This window comes from Gavialis gangeticus, unplaced genomic scaffold, assembly GCF_001723915.1.
Source record: "Gavialis gangeticus isolate Ggan-Ray unplaced genomic scaffold, GavGan_comp1, whole genome shotgun sequence".
In the NCBI taxonomy this organism is placed as follows: domain Eukaryota; kingdom Metazoa; phylum Chordata; order Crocodylia; family Gavialidae; genus Gavialis; species Gavialis gangeticus.
In genome coordinates this window covers 19,226,841-19,246,721 of record NW_017729016.1, presented here as the reverse complement: position 1 = coordinate 19,246,721, position 19,881 = coordinate 19,226,841, and the positions used below count along the sequence as shown (strand labels likewise).

Genomic DNA, 19,881 nt, shown 5'->3' with positions numbered 1-19,881 from the left:
GGGGGGGGGGGATATTTAAATTCTCTCATTTCCTTTAGAGTTTCAAACTCAATCTACAACAGAGAGAAAAAAAGGAAACAAATATTAACAGACAGGGAACAAAGGGCATAAAGGTATACAGCTACGATGAATATCTGTATTCATATATGATGAATTATCTGCCTGGCTTTTCCATTGAGACCTGGGCCCTTCTAATTGCATTGCTGACCCTCCTGATACTGTAAGTATAATTCTGTAGGTTCATGAAGAGCCGCTGCATGCTTTAATTTGACTCTTCTCTTGAAACGGGAACGTTCACTTGTGATGTGCAGGATCCCTAGCTGCTGAACTGCGAAGTCTCTCTGATCAGCAGAGTATTTTGTAAGACATCTAGCCAAAGGGACTGTGTACCGTGCATTGTCATGATGTGGTTACTAAGACTCGAGTAATAAAACAATCCCTTTGGAATGATTTATTCTTTGTTTTGCTGTTGTGTCTCGAATCCACAACTGCGACTGGCACCCGCTGTTGTAGCTTTGACATGAACACACTAAAGTAAGGGACGGCCCTTGAGGATCTTGCAATATAAGATCACATTACAGAAAGGTTGGTTGTAAATGGAGTGCCATACGACAGCTCAAGCTATTATGTGCTCCCACACACATCAAAGGTAAAGAACAGCAGGGAAATGCATCTGGGAAAACAATTTGGAGAGTCTTAGGCCATGGCTAACAGGCAAACTTATCATGCTTAGCAATGGTGCCTTCAGGCATGCATAGCTCAGTTTGCTACTGCTAAGACTGTGAGCAGTAGAGACAACTATCCACCCCCTGACGCTGGATGGACACTTTGCTGCACTTGTGGTCCAGGCTGTAGTGCCCAGAAATGTGCAGCATGTTTGAGTTCAATACAGCTGGGCAAAGTAAAATGTTGTGGTACAGTTGTGGTCTAAGAGGGTGTTTTTGCACACTCCAGTGTGGGTCTTCTTCTAGGGGCTCACAGGTAGTTGCGATGATCTTGTGGCTGAAGGGATTCTTTGCAGAGGATGGAGGTTCAAAGCTTCTGAGCAGTTGCTGAGGGTGCTATTTTTACTCCTCCCAACCACCTTAGTGACGGCCAGTAGCTGCCAGCAACACTGGTGAAGCTGGGAACAGAGCTTTCCTGTTGGCATAAATTGCCTCTGCATCACAAGTTTTGCCAACATATCCATATAGGCTAGGGGCACAAGAAAAAAAGTTGCATCTCGTCAGCAAAACAGTTATGTCAACAAAACTCCTAGGGGAGAGGCAACTATGCTAGTAACCGTACTTTTGTCAGCTTAGCTAATGTTGTTCAGGGAGGTGATGTAGCTATGCCAATGCTGAAACTCCTTCTGCCAACTTATGTTGTATCTCAACGAGCAGGCTCTGCTGGCATAATTATATGGACAGGGGCTATGTAGTGCAGGTAAGCCCTTAGGCAGAGGCTGCAGATTTTAAGGCATAAAGCTTAATGATTAATGTGGTCAAGAGCACAATCCATTTATATGCTGGCAAACATCCCACTCCACTAATTCAATAACTTCTGGCTTCTGAAACATTTGCCACTACTCTTGAACTTCTTTGTGTGGTTTGCATTGAGATGGATGGTGTCATTCAAGGACCTGTCCTGGTTACAATCTGCTTTTTATTCTGAGAAGCTTTATCTTCCCGGGCCCTGATCTTTATGTGAAATAATTCTGTGGCCATCTAAGACATGCTGGTTTTCTCCATACTCTGTAGCAGTTTGAAATGTCATAGCAGCCACAGGGAAAGAGCTCACATGTTCATCTTCTGAAAATACGTGTCCCCGTACTATGTAAATTGACATAGAGCATCCTTACCCTCTGGCGTTGGGATTCGGACCCACACTGAGCACTTCCAAGTCTGGCCTCAGGTCAGCCTGTTGTTCTGGTCATAGTCTGTGGTTTGGCTTTCTTTTCTGTGCATTAAAGCTATGTGAGAGTTGTTCATTAGTGGCCTTCTTCTCAAGCTGGAAAGGCAGTGATTTTGGCTAGTTTGCATTTCACTGAGAAGTGCCTTTGTTAGCCTGGCAGCATTTCAAATTGGGTAATTTAATTCTTCCTTCCTGCAAGTACTCTGAGCTTTTACTAGGGTAAGTTACCTGCCAGTCTGGTCCTGGCAGTAGCATCATCTTGCACAAACATCAGTGGATTAACCTTAACCCTAACAGTTCTATGCTAAACCCCAGAAGTGGCTGCATTGCACTGCTAGGCCAATACAAGGTGGGTTTGTCTACACAGGCAATTAATGCGACGCAATAAAATCTGGGGGTGCTGCATTCAGAGGTGGATTAAGATTTATTGGGGCCTGGGGCAAACACAAAATTGGAGACCCCCTTCCCCACCATGGGAGTTGGAATCCAGTGGGGGGAGGGCCCCCTTCCCCTCCTGGGGCTATTGCTGCCAAGGGCAGGGTGGCCTCTGTGTCCCATGGGGGAGGCTGGGTGGACCCGGCTGCGCTGGGGGTGGGGTGGCACATGCCCACCACTCCTCCCTGCTCCCCATCCACCTCTCTCCTCCACACCTGGAGCAGAGCCCAGTGGGGTGAAGGCAGATGCAGGCTGCCTGCTGTGGGTTCATAGATTCATAGACATGAGGGCTGGAAGGGACCTTGCAAGATCATCAGATCCAGCCCTGCGCCCCAGGGGCAGGAAGTCAGCTAGGGTCAAAGGTCCCATGCACCACCCTGGCTAGGCGGTGCCCCCAGCCGCAGCCCCTGCCCCTTCTCTCCCTCACCATGGGTCCTCAATCTGCTCTCTCCATGCCTCTTCCCTGCCCTACGTCCCTTTCCCCTCATTAGACTTATCAGCAGGGAGCTGGCTGCCCGGCTATGTTCCTGGCCACGCACATGCACGGGGCAGTGCTAGCAGGGGCTTGGGGAAGGGGCTACAGCCACCCCAAAATTCACTTTATGCCCCATGTAGCCACCCCTCCCAGCACCGCTACCTAACCCTAACCCCACCCCACTCCCACCCACAGGTCTCCTAGGTTCTGGCTTTGTGACTTCTCAACTTTACCACTGAAGTCAACAGGAAAAGAAAAAATCCCATCAACTTCAGTCATTTTAAGGACCCAGCAGGACTGGGCTCTGCCCCATGGACACTACAGTGGGAAGGGAAGCACAGGAGGCTGGGATGGGGTCTAAGCCACAAGCAAAGCCGAGAAGGTGATGGCAGCTGGCGACCTGGAGATCGACCTGGTTTGGGTGCGTTCAGTTTGGAAGGGGGCAGCTGGTGGGGGGGAATGAAGTGAAGACCCTGCAGGAGGAGCACAAGGAGCAAAGCAGCCAGCCAAGCAAGGCAGAGCCAGGCCAGCCAAAGCCAAGCCAGTCCCTGCTCTGGCAGTAGCCTCCAGCTGGTTCTTCTCTCCAGCCCTTCCTCCCAGCAAAGGCTGCATGGCAGGAGGGGAGGAGGCTCCACCTAGCTCCCACCACCTGCACAGGGCAAGGGGCTGCACCCAGGAGTGTGTAGGAGGTGGGCTGGCCCTCCTGGGCCCTATTCTCCCTCCCAGCGCAGGGCCCTGCCTCTCCCCAGGCACCAAATGCCTGATCGCCGCCCAGGAAGGAGCCTGTGGGAAGGTGAGCACCGGTGGCAGCTTGCTGCGGCTGCGGGGCCGAGCCAGGGCAGCTCTTGGAGCTGACACTGCAGAGACACCAGTCACGGGGGCACTCCGGGAGGCAGCCATGGGCCCTGCCTCACGGACCTGGCCCTGGACCAGTGGTCACGGCAGCCTATACAGGGTGGCCAAACATCAGATGCCTCCCACTACCTCAGCCTGGGCCAGCACAGGATCCCCCAGCCCACCTGCGCTGAGGAAGAAGACATGTGTGTGGTCCTTTAAGTCCTTCTCAAGTCAGGATTTGGGCAGTTCTGAAGCTGATGCCACCCCTGCGTCTCCCAGCAGCCCCAAGCTGGGCTGGAATAGTGCCCACCTGCACGGGGGAACCTGTCGTTCCCGCATCCAGGGACCCCCCGGGCCCAGGCATTAATCTGCATACGGCTGCTTTTACATAAGCGCCTGGGACCACAGCACGTCGAGCCAGGTCATAGGAGCCCCGGCTGGCAGGGGATCCCAGGGGTCAGCCTGCTAGCCCAGGGCTGCTCCGACTCAGACCTGGCTCAACATGCTATGGAGGGGCTGGCTGGGGCACAAGGGTGCTCCGGTGCGGGGCTAGCCAGCCTCAGTCACCATCTGCACATGGGTTTCTTGCCCACTAAAGTTGGAAGTGTTTACAAGTTCCAACCTATAGTGGAGTTAATTCATTTACTGCGGCCTAATCTGACATGCAGATGCTGAGGCTATGGTGCAGCTCATTAGGCAGCTCTGCAGTAAATGTCTCGTATAGATGCACCGGGTATAGACACATTTAGACCAGATTCATCAAAGCCAGAAGACCTCTGGGCAGCTTTTGCTTACTTGCAAATGGATGATAATTACATTTCTTCTTCCCTCACTCAGTGTCTGCCCTGTCTATTTGGACTGGAAGCTCCTGGGACAAGGACTGCAGTTTCAATAACTCTCACATTGGGTCTGATCACAGAGCGGGGCATCAAGGCACTACTATAATTATAATAGTAAATATTCATAATAAAAGGAGAGGTAAACTGCACCTCCCTGGCCCACCCCTAGGCCCTTGCATCCCAGAAAGGATATACCTGGAAAGAGGGCATTTCTGCTAGTAGCTTTGGAGTATTCACTCAGTGACACAGCCAAAACCAAATATTTGGAAAAGCTCTTTCAACACAGAGCTTCTGAAGGTTGCAGCCCAGATCCTCCTAGAGAAACAGAGGGCCCCAAGGTTGATGGACAACACCAGGAAAATATGCTTCAGAAGAAAGCCAGTGCAGAGCTGCCAATACAATCTGAAGAGAAACCTAGGAAGATGAGGGCCTCTGACTCCCCACTGCACTTACACGGGGCTAAAATGGGGAGAAGGATACATGAAATTAAATGAAATTAAACCGCAGCCTTGACGAAAGCCCTGTTCAGGACATAACTTCTGGTTCAGCTTTGATGTCTCCGCAATAAAAATACGTAAGCTCGGTGTTCATTTTTCTATCTCTCTTTACTAGCTCTTCTCTCTGAGCTGGCAATGAGCCTAGAGAGGTATCTCTTTTGCATTTTGCCAAGGGCATTAAGGACTGGTTTTCACTGGAGCACCTACTCTTTTATGAGAGGATTGCTTTTACCACAGGGCTATCTCTGAAGATTTGTGTTGCAGCAGTGGGACTTATTGCTTGCCATGTTTATTAAATAGCTTTTCAGTGTACTCATATTTTGGACCACACGCTCCAGCTTCCGGAGCAAGTGCCTCATCCCTGAACTAAAGCAATGGTTCTTCTGTCTCGGGGTAAGTTTTGAGGTCTTTCCACCCCAGCATCACTGTAGTCACTGGAACACAGCAATTCCCATCCTTCTATTATTTTCCAGATATGGGATCTGGCTATTTGGTTTCTTCAAGAAATTGGATATCCCTGACCAAAGCCCCTGCCTTTCATTGTACAAAGGTATGGGATCGGACCTGGTGATCTGTTTAGGTCCCTTCCAACCCTAAGCACTATGAAACTATGAAAGCTTTCCCTGCTTCTAGAAATGTATGTTCCTCATAACACCGGAGTTGAGTTTGTAGGCTGCATTGGGAAGTCATCTCCCATGCGCTCAGCTCTGCTCTAAAGCAGAGCTTAGAGCTGGGCATTTAAGAACCAGCTCAGGATAAAGTCTGGGCACTGCCGATCACTCTGCCCAGCTAATATAGCTGCTGGGAAGGTCTTGGTCTGCCCCCAAAAATGAACATATGTGGGTGGCTGGTTTACAATTGCCAGTACTGGTTCCTGGCAAACCATTTACTGTATCCTGATGTTTAGGCATGATACAGCTCCCCTCTGTGTTCCCACTCACAAAGATTTGGGGAGTCAAACCAAGAGCAGTATACAGGACTCTGCTCAGCCCAGTGGTTGGGTCTTAAGGTTTCAGCCTAAAGGAGTTTCAGTCTCCCTAGGCCTCGGTTTCGCAGCCTCCTCGGGCAAGCCTGCTTCATTTCTAATTCTCTTTTAAAACCCTCTCCTTAGGGCTTCATAGAGTTCAACAAGAATTGCTTTCAGAAACAGGGGAGAATTTGGGGGCAAGTATCTTGTTAAGGTACAGCCAGAATCCATATCAGAGGGGGAAAACCACCCAGAAGAAGAAGATATCTCAAAGCCCTCAGTTCTGTAACCCAGTCCAGAGGTGCCAAGTGCATCAGGGCTTGAGGACCCTGGTCTCCCTGAGGAAGAGGGCTGTAATGCATCGAATGTGTAAAACTTTCCATCATCTTAGGCCCCCCCTGGCAAAAATAAAAGTCGGCACCTATGACAGTACATGGCTCCTTGGTTCCACGTGTAGCCCGTAAGGCGACTGGACATCTTTCCACATGAAGCTATCTTGCAGGATGCAAGTTACACCCCTTTGTAAACAGGTTCATGTGACCTCTTGCCTGAAATCTGTCCAAAATCAGCAGTGGAAAGCCAGTCTCTTGCCTCACTGAGGCCGGTAGAAACGTGCTATTCACTTTAATAAGCATTCATAACTTTAAAATCCAGCTCTCCTGGCTTTCAATCTGCAATAGAGGGTGTTTGCATTGCATGCTACTCCGCTAAAGCGTTTGTACTCGGTATTGATCGCACTTCTACCACCTCTCTTTTTGTCTCTGATCATGACCTACTGAAATGTAATACCTTGTAACACAGCTGCTCTTATTCTACATTGGATAGTTCCTGCAGCATTTATTACTAAGGTTATAACTTGATCTAAAAAGTCTCATATCATCAGTAATATATTCATTTAGCTCCTATCACATTTTTCAAAAGGTTTAGGGCCTAGGGAAAATATCTATACATGAGGGGAAAATGTCTGAATTCCATTTGAGCCCCAATTTAACCTGTTTGGAGAAATCATTAGGAAGTTGAGGTGCACAATAATGATTTTAAACAAGAAATAAGTCCAATCTACTGGTGTGTCTCAGTGAAGCAAGCTAAAAATGGTTCATGCACCTGAATCAAAAAAGGGAAGAAGTGGAACAGATTTCCTTCTCACATCCTGACATAACTTAAGCATCTGAGAAAATGTGTAGAGTCGAGTGAGTGAAAGTAAAGCTGCCTACTTCACGTAGGGCTTGGTCCTCCATCATAGCAAGCACCCCTCATTTCCCAGGGATTTTAAAGAGTATTTAGCCCCCCTGGGAAATATCTCATTAAAGAAAAATCCGATTCTCGTTCTAGCGAAAGGGAGGGGATTGATTTATGAAGACAATTAAAAGCACAAAATATGTTTTGCTGGGGAAAATGAGGAGCTGTAAAGAATTCACTACTTGCATACACCATAAACACCAAAGTGGGAGAGGAGTTACTGGAGTGATAGGGGATACAAGCAAGAGAAGCAGGCTGATATTAAAGTGGCACCATCAATTTAAAAATCAAACTTCTAGCTGCAGACTTTTTATTTAGTTGGAATAGTTGAAACACCTCAGTGACTATAAATGCAAGAGACAGTGCGGGGAGGCATTTCTCATTGCATTTTTAGCTTCGTTGCTTTGTGTATAATCACCGACACCATTCCCCTCCTTTGTGCGGGCCTTTCAAACAAGTCCAGGACAGAAAACAATTTCAAGCATGATCGTAATGTTCTTAGTATTGGCAAGCGGACTAAGCCTTGCACATAACCATCCATTTTACTCAGATTTTGAAGTGATAACGTTCAAAGCTGGTATTGCATATTTTTTGTAATGGGATCTTTCCGACTGTAATCACCTCTCAGAAGCAAGAGTCCTGCCTTGGCTAAAAGGTACAGAAATAGAGTGGCTTGATAGGGAATTTCCATTACTCATTTTTATGGTTCTATACATCTTCATTTCTAGTCCATAACAGTTAATGAAGACTACAATTTGTAGCTATTAGAGAAACACTGACGAACCTGCTGTTGAACATTGGACCCTCTTTTTCACTGGCAGCAGTGAATCAGGAAGTTTAATTATTTAGGTGTTTTTGCCACTGGCTTTATGATGGCAGGCAGGTTGTGCTGAACATCATAGGCTGCCTGTAGACACACTCATTCGCAGTCTAATTAGAACGTGTCGGAGCCAACTCAATTAATCAAGTCTGCTCCACGTTCTAATTAGAACGTTCCAGCGTCACCTCCCCGTCACGTGCATTAAGCCCCAGTGCATTTCAAAACGGCCGCAGGGGCGCTTTATTGAAATCTCATTGAATGAGCTTTAGATAAAGCAACTTGCGGCCATTTTGAAATGCTGCAGGGCTTAATACATGTCATGGTGAGCCACTTTCATTAGAGCGGCCATCTGGGAACTGCTTTCGTTAAAACATGCCCCCCTCCGCAGCCCTGGGCACATATAGGTTTAGGCAGGGAGATGGAGCACAGGCAGCCACAGACCCTACCATCCTACCATCATTAAAATTGTGTTGGTGAAAGAGTACTACACCGTCTTTACCAACCGGCAGGTAGGTTTCCAATATTTGACATTCATCAGAAAGGTGTTACACAGTCATAACAATGGCAAACAACAAAGGCAAACACTATATCCCTTAGGGGATGCAGAACAGATGCACATCATGGATTACTTCAAGTGGTCACTGCATGTCACTAGTCTTCTGTATTAAAGCAGCTGGGGGAGAGAAAGGGGAACTCGGCCCTCTGGCGCTCAGATTCAGCTGTTTGACTGCACTTCAGGAACTGCTTAGGACAGTTTCTTCTCTGAGTTACATCAGCTGAGAGCTGAACTTGACTCTGTGCATGTGTGCGCATACCTGCACCCATCTGAAATAGTGTAAATATTTACACTAAGGGACAGCCAGCATGGGTTTCTTGCCAGTAGGTGACCTATCACCTGGACAAGGGAGAAGAGATTGATGTCATATATCTCGATTTTAAAAAAGCCTTTGATCTGGTGTCCCATGATCTCCTCATGAAAATATTGGCTGACTGTGGCCTTGGCTACATCACAGTCTGATGGCTGGGGAACTGGCTCCAAGGTTGGACCCAGAGAGTGGTAATCAACAGAAATAAATCATTGGGGTGTGCCGTGACCAGTGGGGTCCCCCAAGGCTCCATCCTTGGGCCTATCCTTTCACATCTTTATTAATGATGTGGACATTGGTATCAGAAGTGGACTGGCCAAGTTTGCCGATGACACCAAGCTTTGGGGTAAAGTGTCCACACCTCAGGAAAGGATCGTGATCCAGGCAGACCTAGACAGGCTCAGAAAATGGGTGGATGAAAACTTGATTCTGTTCAACACTGAAAAATGCAAGGTACTCCACCTTGGGAAGAAAAACCCACAGCATGCTTATAGGCTTGGCAGTGCTACGCTTACTAGCACCAAGACCAAAAAGGACTTGGGGGTCATGACTGACCACAAGATGAACATGAGCCACCCATGCGATGTCGCAGCTGGTAAAGTGAGCAAAACTCTGGCTTGCATCCATAAATGCTTCTCAAGCAAATCCCAAGATGTCATCCTCCCACTGTACTTGGCCTTGGTGAGACTGTAGCTGGAGTACTGTATCCAATTCTGGGCTCCACAATTTAAAAAGGATGTGGAGAAGCTTGAGAGAGTCCAGAGGAGAGCCACGCGCATGATCAGAGGTCAGGAAAACAGGCCTTATGATGACAGGCTGAGAGCAATGGGACTTTTCAGCCTGGAAAAGCACAGGCTCAGGGGCAACCTGGTGGCAGCCTATAAGTATATAAGGGGTGTACATCAGGACCTGGGGGAACGCCTGTTCACCAGAGCGCCCCAAGGGATGACAAGGTCAAATGGTCACAAATTCCTCCTAGACCATTTCAGGCTGGACATAAAGAAGAACTCCGTTACTGTCCGAGCCCCCAAGGCCTGGAACAGACTGCTGCCAGAGGTGGTGCAAGCACCTACTCTGGACTCCTTTAAGAGACATTTGGATGTTTATCTTGCTGGGATCCTTTGACCCCAGCTGACTTCCTGCCCCTGGGGCAGGGGGCTGGACTTGATGATCTTCTGAGGTCCCTTCCAGCCCTGATGTCTATGAAATCTATGCAGGTATTAGGGATGTGCAAAGCAGGCCATATTCGATTCAGATTCGGCCCAATAGCAGGCATGGCTTGTGAATGCTGCGGTGCTGGGGTGCATGTAGCATCCCACAGGGGTGCTGGGGGCCTTCCACATGCTCGGCAGCAAACCTGGAAGTGAACCAGGTCTGCCGGGGAGTGCGCTGGGGGCCCTCCCATGCCCCTCTGGCTCGACAATCAGCCACAGGGGGACCCCGGGTGCCCCCTAGACCCAGGAGGCACCAGTCGCCAAGATGGAGGGAGCATGGGGGGACCCAGAAGTGCTTCTGGATCTGCTGCCAAGCATACTGGGGAGCCTCCTGCGCTCCTGTGGGACACTCCATGCATCCCAGCATCACAACATTCACAATCCCCTGCTACCTAGAGGTATGTAGAAAAAACATTTAAAGCTGTTTCTATGTCTGAATCGCCAAATCTTTCTGAGTCTCTCTGAATTGGAGGGTTCGGTTCAATTCAGAGAGATTAAAGCAGGGGTGGGCAAAATGCGGCCCGTGGGCCAGATGTGGCCCGTGAGGCCATTCTATCCAGCCCACAGAGCCCCTAAAAAATGTAGAAAATTAATATTTATCTGCTCCTGGCTGCCTGTCATGTGGTCTTCAATGGCTTGCCAAAACTCAGTAAGCGGCCCTCTGCCCAAAATAATGGCCTGCCTCTGGATTAAAGGGTCCTCCGATTCAATTCAGATTCAGAGATTTGGCCACCAAATTGGGCTGAATCTCTGCTGAATTGAATTAGGAACTGAAGCTTTGCACCGCCCTAGTAAGTATATTTGCATGAAACTCCAGCTCAGCATGTAGAGTTTGTGTGTATGTCTGCCTGGTACAAACTGTGTGGGTGATCTGGAGCAGAGAGAGTGCGCAGGCGTGCAGGTGCGTGCGTGCATACGTGCACGCGCACATGTGTGTGAGTGTGTGTGTGTGTGTGTGAGAGAGAATGTCTGTGAAACTGGAAATGGCACCTCACCGCTGGGTTTATTATGGGAAGGATTATTACATAGGAAAATTGTATTTTTGAATGCATATTTTTTAAGTCCCAAGCATTAAGTCCATGATAATGACTAAGAAACAATGGGCAGAATGTTGTTTTCTGCACTCTTGCCCTTTCTAAACTAACCCATTAGTTCCTGTACGGTTATAAATTTGTCTTTGTCGTCCTAGTATTTAGGTCTATTAGGGATCTTGGATTCTGCTGTCTTGTTAGCTCAGGGTGAACAATGGAAGAGGATTTGCACTGTGCTCTCTCCAGCCTTCACAAGCAGGAAGCTAAAGGAGGTAAAGCCCAGGGGGTCAATCACAAGCTAAATCACTGAGTCAGTGCACAGGGGATGGGATGCTGAGGTCGTGACAATGGTCTGGTCTCTTTGATCAGAATCAAATTACTAATCTGACCTAATGTAAAAAGAAGAAATGAGAATTAAAATAGAAAGCCCAGATGGTAGAAAGGGATGCTGTTCATCAATGTTTATGGCAGTCCCTACAGTCTTTCATAAGCAAGTGTTAATTAAGAAATAAAATGTAATTAATGGCACGTATTTCAGATATCCCCATCATAAAACATTACGGGGAAGTTCAGGAGAAATGTTCAGAAGAAAGTAGAAAGGGATGAGCCCATGAATGCTAAGGAGTGAGTAGCTGCTAGGAGCAGCTGGCTGAGCTGCAAACCTTGTCAGCCAGTCTTTCAGTTCATTCATTACTAGCAATATGGATTGCTTCCTGGGCAAACCGGACTTCTGAAGTGATCACCAGAGCCAGGTGAAATGCTGGGGTGAAATTTAAAGGGAAAATGTAGGCTGAGTAACAGTTTAATCTCCCAGAGCATGAAAAAGGTGGAGCAGGATTCTTATATTTTAGAGTCTCTTGAGCAAAGACTTTATTTCTCAGGTGTCTTGACCCAGCCTACAATAGACACTACCAAAACACAAATAATAAAGATGCTATTAATAATAAGGTTACTTAATATTTTGGACTGCTCATTTATCATATCACTTAAGCAAACAGAGCTTCCATATGCACTCAGATCCTCATCTAGAGCACGCATCCTCTTCAAATGCTGTAATTGCTCAACAAAATGATCAGAGGTTTGAGTCTACCTCACAACACAAGTCTGAATACATAGTCTGTTATCTGATGTATTATCTACAGTAAAGCGGCCAGAGACAAGGCTGTGGGAGTTTCAAACTGAAGTCTATGAAAATCTACCTCTTCTCTTATGAATGCTCCAGCAACGATGAATACCTAACCTCCTTTTCAAGGGCAGGAAGAAAAGCCTCATGAAGATTTTGCTTTCCTTATGGAGATGTAGCATAGGAAGGACTAGAAATCTTATACTAACCTATTTCAAACAGTAAGCGGCAATTTGTATTCTCTTTTTCCAACATTTTCCAGTATCTTTGGGGCCCATGACATGGATGCTGTCACTAGCACTGTGCTCGGAGTGAACAGCAGTTCCTGAGCAATCCCCAAGACCCTTTTGTTGAGGAGATCAAGAAGCTAGTGAAGTTGAATTTAGCTGACCCTCTCCTCATTTTGATATATAAGTTGGTGCCTTTTACTTGAAATTTTCCCTGCAGGTGCAGTTTTAAACTGTGAGACTGACTCAAGAAAGCATATCGGGAACCACTTAAGCCAATAAACCACTGCCGAGGGAGCTTTCTTCTGCAGAAAGGACGATTTATGGGTTTGCTGTCCAAATTCCAGTCTAATTTATACCCATGCAAGCCTTAGAGATGTGAGAAACATCGAAAAGGAACTAGGATTGTAGGGCACTGTGACATGCCCTGATGCCAGGCAAGACTGGGCGCATCTCAGAGATGCACTTCTGGGTTATTCTCTCATCTTCAAGTTGTCCCCCTGCCCCAAATCCCTCTCTGCTGTCTGTCGCTTGACCGCTGAGAACTAGCCAAGATGTGCCAGGAGCCAACTCTTTGGCCTGTGGTGGCTCAGCCTTACCAGTCTCACCCAGTTTTGCCAGCTGTCCAAAGAGGGGACTTTGCCCCCTAGAAGAATCACATCGTGTCTGGTCATGTGCTCAAACAAGGTGGATCCCCTCTTCCATAGAAAAGTTTTGCCCTTCTGGTCAAATGCTCTGGAGTCACCGTTAACGCTGATGATAAGCGGGTAAAGAGATAACACAAAGGAGTGATGATCAGGAACAAAGAACAAGCGTAAGGAATCAGTCACCCTACGGTAAGGTATATAACAACGCACAAGCAAAGGAAAACATCAGAACAAAAACCTGTTCTCACCCTGCACTTTAATCCCACGAGTGCAGCTCCGACTCGGCTTTCCAGCTGAGGGACTCCAATGTCTCCGTGTGCTCCAGGAAAGATGAAACCATGCACTTGAGACAGGCTTAAGTACAGTTGCTTACCTGGATATTCATATATGTCTCCTTTTCCACACTATGTGCATAACTCCCTGCCCCCCCTCAACCAAAGGCACCTGTTCACCTGTGCTGAAGCCTTTCCTCATCTAATTAAGCCCAGGAGAATATATTCATCCTTTCATATATCCTTTAATCCCTAAGATGTGGCCCTCTCTCACAATTTCTCAGATGAGCCCTCCAAAGCAGAGCACCTTCATTAACTCGTGTCTGCGTGTGCCAGGCACAGGGCTGGGCTGTGTCAGCCCAGATCTGCTCCCGGCACGGTTTCATAGTTTCATAATTGTTAGGGGCTGGAAGGGACCTTACAGATCATCGAGTCCAGTCCTCCTGCATGTGGGTAGGAAAGACTGAAGGGGAAGGGAGCAAAGGGAGCTCAGTCTGGAGGTTGCCCAGCGGGTGCTGAAATGTGGGGCAGGTAGATTGGGGCCCAGTCCACCCACATCCCCCACTCCAGTGCAGGTGAAGGAAGCCCCAGAATGGACTCCTTCCCTGCCTTCTCCCCCATCTATCCCAAGAGGGCTCCGGGGGCTGGGCCAGGACGGCAGGGCCAGGAGAAGAGGCTGCAGAGATGCAGCCCTTCTTCCTGGATTGCTTCCAAATTGGAGCTTGATCCCCCACCCTCTGACCCAAGAGCTAACATCTGTTGGATCAGGAGGATCGGTTTGACTCGTGATGGTTTCTGCGAAGCACCATGATGGAGCTGCACTTCTGTCTGCACCCTCGACGTTCATCCTATGAAGGGTGAAAGCTCATCCAAAAGCTTGTTGCATTAGGGTCTGGGCAGGGCCACCTGGGCTGCCTGAGGTCACAAGGAGTTAAATTGCAGGCCCCCAGCCCCTGCCTGGAAGCTGTCCAAGCTGCTGGAGTCTCTGGGTGCCCTCCACCTTCCTCCAGCTTTTGCTCCTTACTTTGTGCCTCCAGGCACAGCCTCTCCAAGGGCACTGGGGACAGAGATATCGGGAATGGCTGCATTGGGTACCCTGGGACCAGCTTCACTATGACATTTCTTGGTTTAATGTGGGCAAGTAGGGGCAAATGGGTGGGTTATCCTTGGGAGCAGCACTCCTCACTTGGGGTAGCACTGTGGGCAGACCTATAGAGTCTTACCAGAGTAACACAACTGAGCGCATGCTTCAGTGAGCAAAGGTTAACTCCAGATAAAAACTAAGCTGGACTGCAGTTTGGATCTGCAAAGCTTATAAATTGACAGCAAACTAAGACATAGCCATTTTCAGAAAAGAGTTGAGCTGGAGCAGACGAAGCAGCAGACTCCAGTGAGCATGCAATATAAATATGCATGAATAAAAAATGTGCAGTGTGGAGATATAGTTGTTCAGGAACTTGGTCCTCAAAGAAGAGACGGTCTTTATCCTCCAAAAAGTGAGGGGATATAGGAAATCATGTTTTCTTCCTGCTGAATTTCTCTCCCTCAGGGTACAAAATCATGTTATAGCAGAGTCATCAGATATAGTGATTACTTTCCCCTAAAACTGCATTTACAAGGCTTTGCAAACTGGACACAAAACCCCAAACAAACAAAACCGCTTTTAGCTCTGCAACCTCAGACTGAGATCACTCTTTGTGAAAATAAGGGGTCATATCTGTTTTCCTTCGTGACACCTCAATTTGACGGGCGGATCGAGCCCTCTCCAAATGCAAACATTTCATGTTTTGCACTATTAGCACATGAAAGACATTCTGCTGGGTCCTTTCTGGTCACTCCTCACTATTTTGAAATAAAACACTGGCTTTATGAAACTCCTCCCTTTGAGCCCTTCCTGGGGGGACTGGTCACCAGATCAAGTTTTGTCTACGGGGTTACAATGCTTCCCAAGGCAGAGTGGATTTCCTGGAAATGATGATCGATCCCCAGAGCAAATAGCTGGTCCTGAAAGCAATGGTTTGGATCAGTCATATAAAGGCAATAGCATGAAAACTGACATAGGATGCCTAGGTCCTGCTGGAGCTAAAATACAGGGTTTGCCAATATCCTTGGGTGGGGAAAGGTTCATTGGCCTTGGAGAAGACCACAATCAGCAGCCTGGAGAAGGAGGCAGAACTCCACAACCGGCTTAGATTAAAGCAAAAAAGAAAGAAAGAAAAGTTAAACAGCTGGGATATGTTCAGAGAGGTGACCCAGCAAGCGGAGTTTGGCTGTCCTGCTGGAGGGTGTGATGTGTGGAGTAATGCTTGCAGTCTCCAGACTGAAGAGAAGATTGGAGGGTGTTTGATCTTTTTCTTTTGTCCCATGCTTCTGCGCTTTGCTGGTTACCACAGGGAGGAATTTTTGCCCCCTCCTAACAAGTGCCATGGGGTTTTTTTCAGCTTCCTCAGAAGTATTGGGTGTTGGTTGCAGCCAAAGATGAGGATTTTGACTCATATGTGCAAGGGTTGCCGCTGGAACTAAAACGCAGAGGCTCTCGGATAGGGGGTTTTCCTCCTCCACTCCACTTTTGGGGCCAGGAAGGGATTTTGCCCAGTGCACTGTGGAGGGTTTTTTTGCCTTCCTCGCTCTCTAACGTGTGTGTTGGGGGAGAGTGGGGGGCGCACTCTTTCTCGAAGCTCTCAGGGGCATTTTGACAAACCGTACAGTAGTGGGCACTCACCGTCCTCATTCTTTTACTTCACCTGTGGCAGGTTAGGGGGCTTTTGGTCTCTTTGGGCAGTATGCCTTGTAGCTGTGCAGCAGGGTTGACGGTGCTCTTTTAGGTTAGGTAGGGACTTGTCTGAGATGGTTTGGCTAGGGCTGATCCTGCCTTGAGCAGGGGGCTGGACTAGATGACCTCCGGCGGTCCCTTCCAGCCCCACTGTCCTCTGATTCTATGAACTCACCTGAGCAGTAAATGCACGTTTATCTAGCAAAGAGTCAGAGGAAGAAAAGTTGCTACTACTTTTGCATAACACCTTTTCCTCTAGCAGGAAAAAAGAAATGGCTGGGCTGTTCCTTCTTGTAATAATTCTTGGCCATGCAAAGATATGGGGCTGGTACCTGACAAGATGCTAAGAGACAGAGGCCATCTCCCCACCCTATGTTTGCATTGCAGCACTGCTCGCAATCAGGTACTTACGTGACACTGCTCAGAGTGCAGGATGCTTAGGAACATCCTCAGTCCTTTCCAGGACCAGGTGATAGCAGGTGCCCTGAGAAATTTCTCTCTCTGTTCCTCCTCACAGCACGCACCAAAGGCCATACATTCCCTTAACGTAACAACATTACATTGTCTGGAAAAGGGATTAGACATAGCATGGTAACACCAATAGCCCTTGTGCTAGCAAGAGGAGTTATCTGAGATTGGCACAAATGTGGGTTTTTTCCCCCCTCCAGAGACTGTGCTTGTCACCTCTGTGGCAAGCCAGGAAGGAGGGATGAGTTTAAGTCTTCTCTAAGATATTGGAAAATGCTGTTATCCCATTCAATCCCCTTAGCATCTCATTCAAACCCCTTAGCATTTGCAACAATCTTTCTCCTATTCTGCAGGGTAGATGGAAGGGAAGCATTCACCCACTGCAGACTGCTCTCTCTGTCCCTATCTTGCAAGCCTTGGGATTGTAGTCCACGCAGCAGCCTCTGCCTGGCAGCTTTCTCCCGATTGCAGGGCTGCAATACCATTATTTACACCTGAGAAACTCTTCAATCCTCTTTTTTTCACAGATAAGAGAGGGGTTATAAAACTGACACAAGTTTAATGTGTGTGTATATATATAGATATCTATATATAGTTATAGATAGATAGATTGATATTCTAATTAAATCGCTAGAAAAAGAACCATGGGAGATGCAGGAAAACCACACATTTTGTTTGGTACAGTCTTTCTAAGGCAGTCAGCACTACTAATGACTACTAATCAGTTGTTAGCTCCTCTCTAATTTTCACAGCCTACCCCTTACCCATGAACCAATAGAAAAATCCTTACCTATCTGTGTATTTATACAGCATGCACTAGGTACTTTGTGCATAGGGTGGACATCATAGAGGACGGTCCAGTTGTCCCCTGTTCTCTATTGATTAGAAACCAGGTGCTTTTATGTCCTCTGTTTGTCTCTTGAAGGCGTTGGGTTTCCTATCAATAGAGGCCAGAGTAGCAGAAAACCAGAATGTCCTCTGTGGTGGCCACCCTAGCTGTGCACAGTCTACACGTTCCCTTGCCCATCTTCACATTCCCTATTTGCTTTTTCTCCTTCCTTATAGCCCAGGAAGCAACAGCACAGGGAAGCAAGGAGAGATGGGGAGAAGAAAAGTTGCCTTCACAAGTGTGAAGATGAGATGCATGTGAAAGTGTCCTTGGAACAACACAATAACTCATGCTCCTTTTTTCGTGGGAACTAAGTAGTTGGTATTTATAGTCTCTTACCAAGAACTTCTCTACCATTAGTGTCTCAACACACACCTGTTAAAAACGCATGGGCCAGGCCATCTGTCTGTGCATATATCCACATACATGTCCCTCAAATTCCATTACAAGAAAATGAAAAATTAAGGTGAACTTAAAAGCCCATCCCTAGCATTCAGTTCATCAGTGAGTCTGAAATGTGGCCTGTGACAGATTAAGGAGGGAAGCAATATCATTTCAATACTGATGACATTAAAACTTAATTTAGACTCCAACATACCCGACAATTTTTATCCCGTTCCCCCAAAGTCTCCACATATGCCCTGATGCAGATGGACTATCTCGACATGACAGTAAATGAAACCCTCAGGCTGTTCCCTGTGGGAGGACGAACTGAAAGAGCCAGTAAGAAAAATTAGATGCAAATGGAATGACCATCCTAAAAGACACGGTGGTTCCCACCCTTAGACCTGCAGTGTGACCCAGAAGACTGGCCAGAAACAGGGTTGCTCAGGCCTGAAAGGTAAAGAACATATCTTGAGAGAGAAAACCCAACATGCCTCTGTCTCATGCATATTAGAAATTCATTCCTATAGAATTTGTTAGTAATGCTTGGAAAGGGTTCAGTATTGTGGAAGAAGTGCCACTTGCTGTTTCATGGTTAAATCTGACTTGAGTTTTGCACCTAAAGCCAGGATTTAGCTACTTTGCTACATATGAAGATGACTAGACATCCTCCACAAAACGGTGGAGCACTCTTGGAGTCCTTTTGTACTCCTCGAGTACAAAACAAACTTTCTGAGAGCTTGCAGAAGTTAAAATGAGTTCAAAGAGAAATTTAGAATGGTGTAGGGACCAGGATGCGGGCAGTCAGGGCTTGAGACCTGGGAGTCAGGGTGAAGGTGGAAAAGCCAACCCAGGTTTCAAAAGCCAGGGGTCTGACCTCAAGTCATGAGCTAGGGGGTCAGATCTAGAAAGGCATTCAGGCTGGCACAAGCCTAAGCAAGGGACACATCTTTACTGTTGAGTATCCTGCAAACACCGAAAGGGCTGCTGCTTATATGCAGGCAGGCATGCCTGTGCAGGTAACTGAGGCCAGCTGGTGGTATTTAGGCAGCTGAAAGCCAGGCATAGGCAGGTAGCCAGCCTGCCCGTTACTCTGACTCCTAATGGGTACCACTGGTAGACTCTTTCTGTCCCAAATGACTTTAACATTGCACAACTTCCCATATAGCTAAAACTGAAAGAAATCTTGGAATCAGTTAAATTTAAAAGGCAGGTTGTTGTTTTTTTTAATTATTGTCAAAATTTTACAAACTATCTTCAAATCTGAAAGTTTTTCCTTACGGAAGGACTTTGCTACAGAATAGTCTATGGGGAACTGCCCTCTTTCAAAACTGATGTCGTCTTCCATTGTTTTCAATGGGTCTGAGGAACTAATTTGTTCACAGCGAGGTGCCCATTTTGAACATGCCACCCACCTATCTCCATGTGCAATGGGACTGAAGTCACAAGCTGCTCGAAACCAAATGGCTGCTGCCTTGCCTTTTATTGGAAACAATGGAAAGGAAGAGATGGTCATTCTGAAAGAGGAAGTTTCACAATGCTGCCAGTGCCATGTTGCTTCCAGGCATTCATTGCTTTAGGGTAAAGGATGGCACTTGGACCTTGATTTTACATTCCCCTTCCAGTACCATCGTTAGACTGCTAGGTTGTCTAGGCATGCGAGGTCTAAACGCAGACCCGTGCTTCTTTAGCATACAGTCAAGAAGCAACTCAACTAAGCAAAAATGTGGCCTTTTCTTTCTTTGCATTGCTTGTCACTGGACACATTCAATAAAGAGAACAAAGCAGCCCTGTATCCATATGCAGACTTGCCTTTTGGAGCTGGTCCCAGGAATTGCCTTGGGACGAGGTTGGCTCTCCTTTCTATGGAGCTGCTGTCACACTCCCACTGCAGCATTTCACCTTCAGACTCTGTAAAAAAACTTAGGTGAAAGCCCAGGTTTATAGCTGAAAACAAGATAATCATTTATTAGGAAGAGTTCCTT

At 47.3% G+C, this 19,881-nt stretch overlaps 1 long non-coding RNA gene across 1 annotated transcript; it reads left to right on the top strand.

Moving 5' to 3' along the window:
* The first annotated feature begins 6 nt into the window (after positions 1-6).
* Positions 7-18,228, top strand: LOC109294550. Its single transcript, XR_002096556.1, has 3 exons — positions 7-220; positions 17,689-17,815; positions 18,140-18,228. It is a non-coding gene; the product is annotated as an uncharacterized LOC109294550 (long non-coding RNA).
* The last annotated feature ends 1,653 nt before the right edge of the window (positions 18,229-19,881 follow it).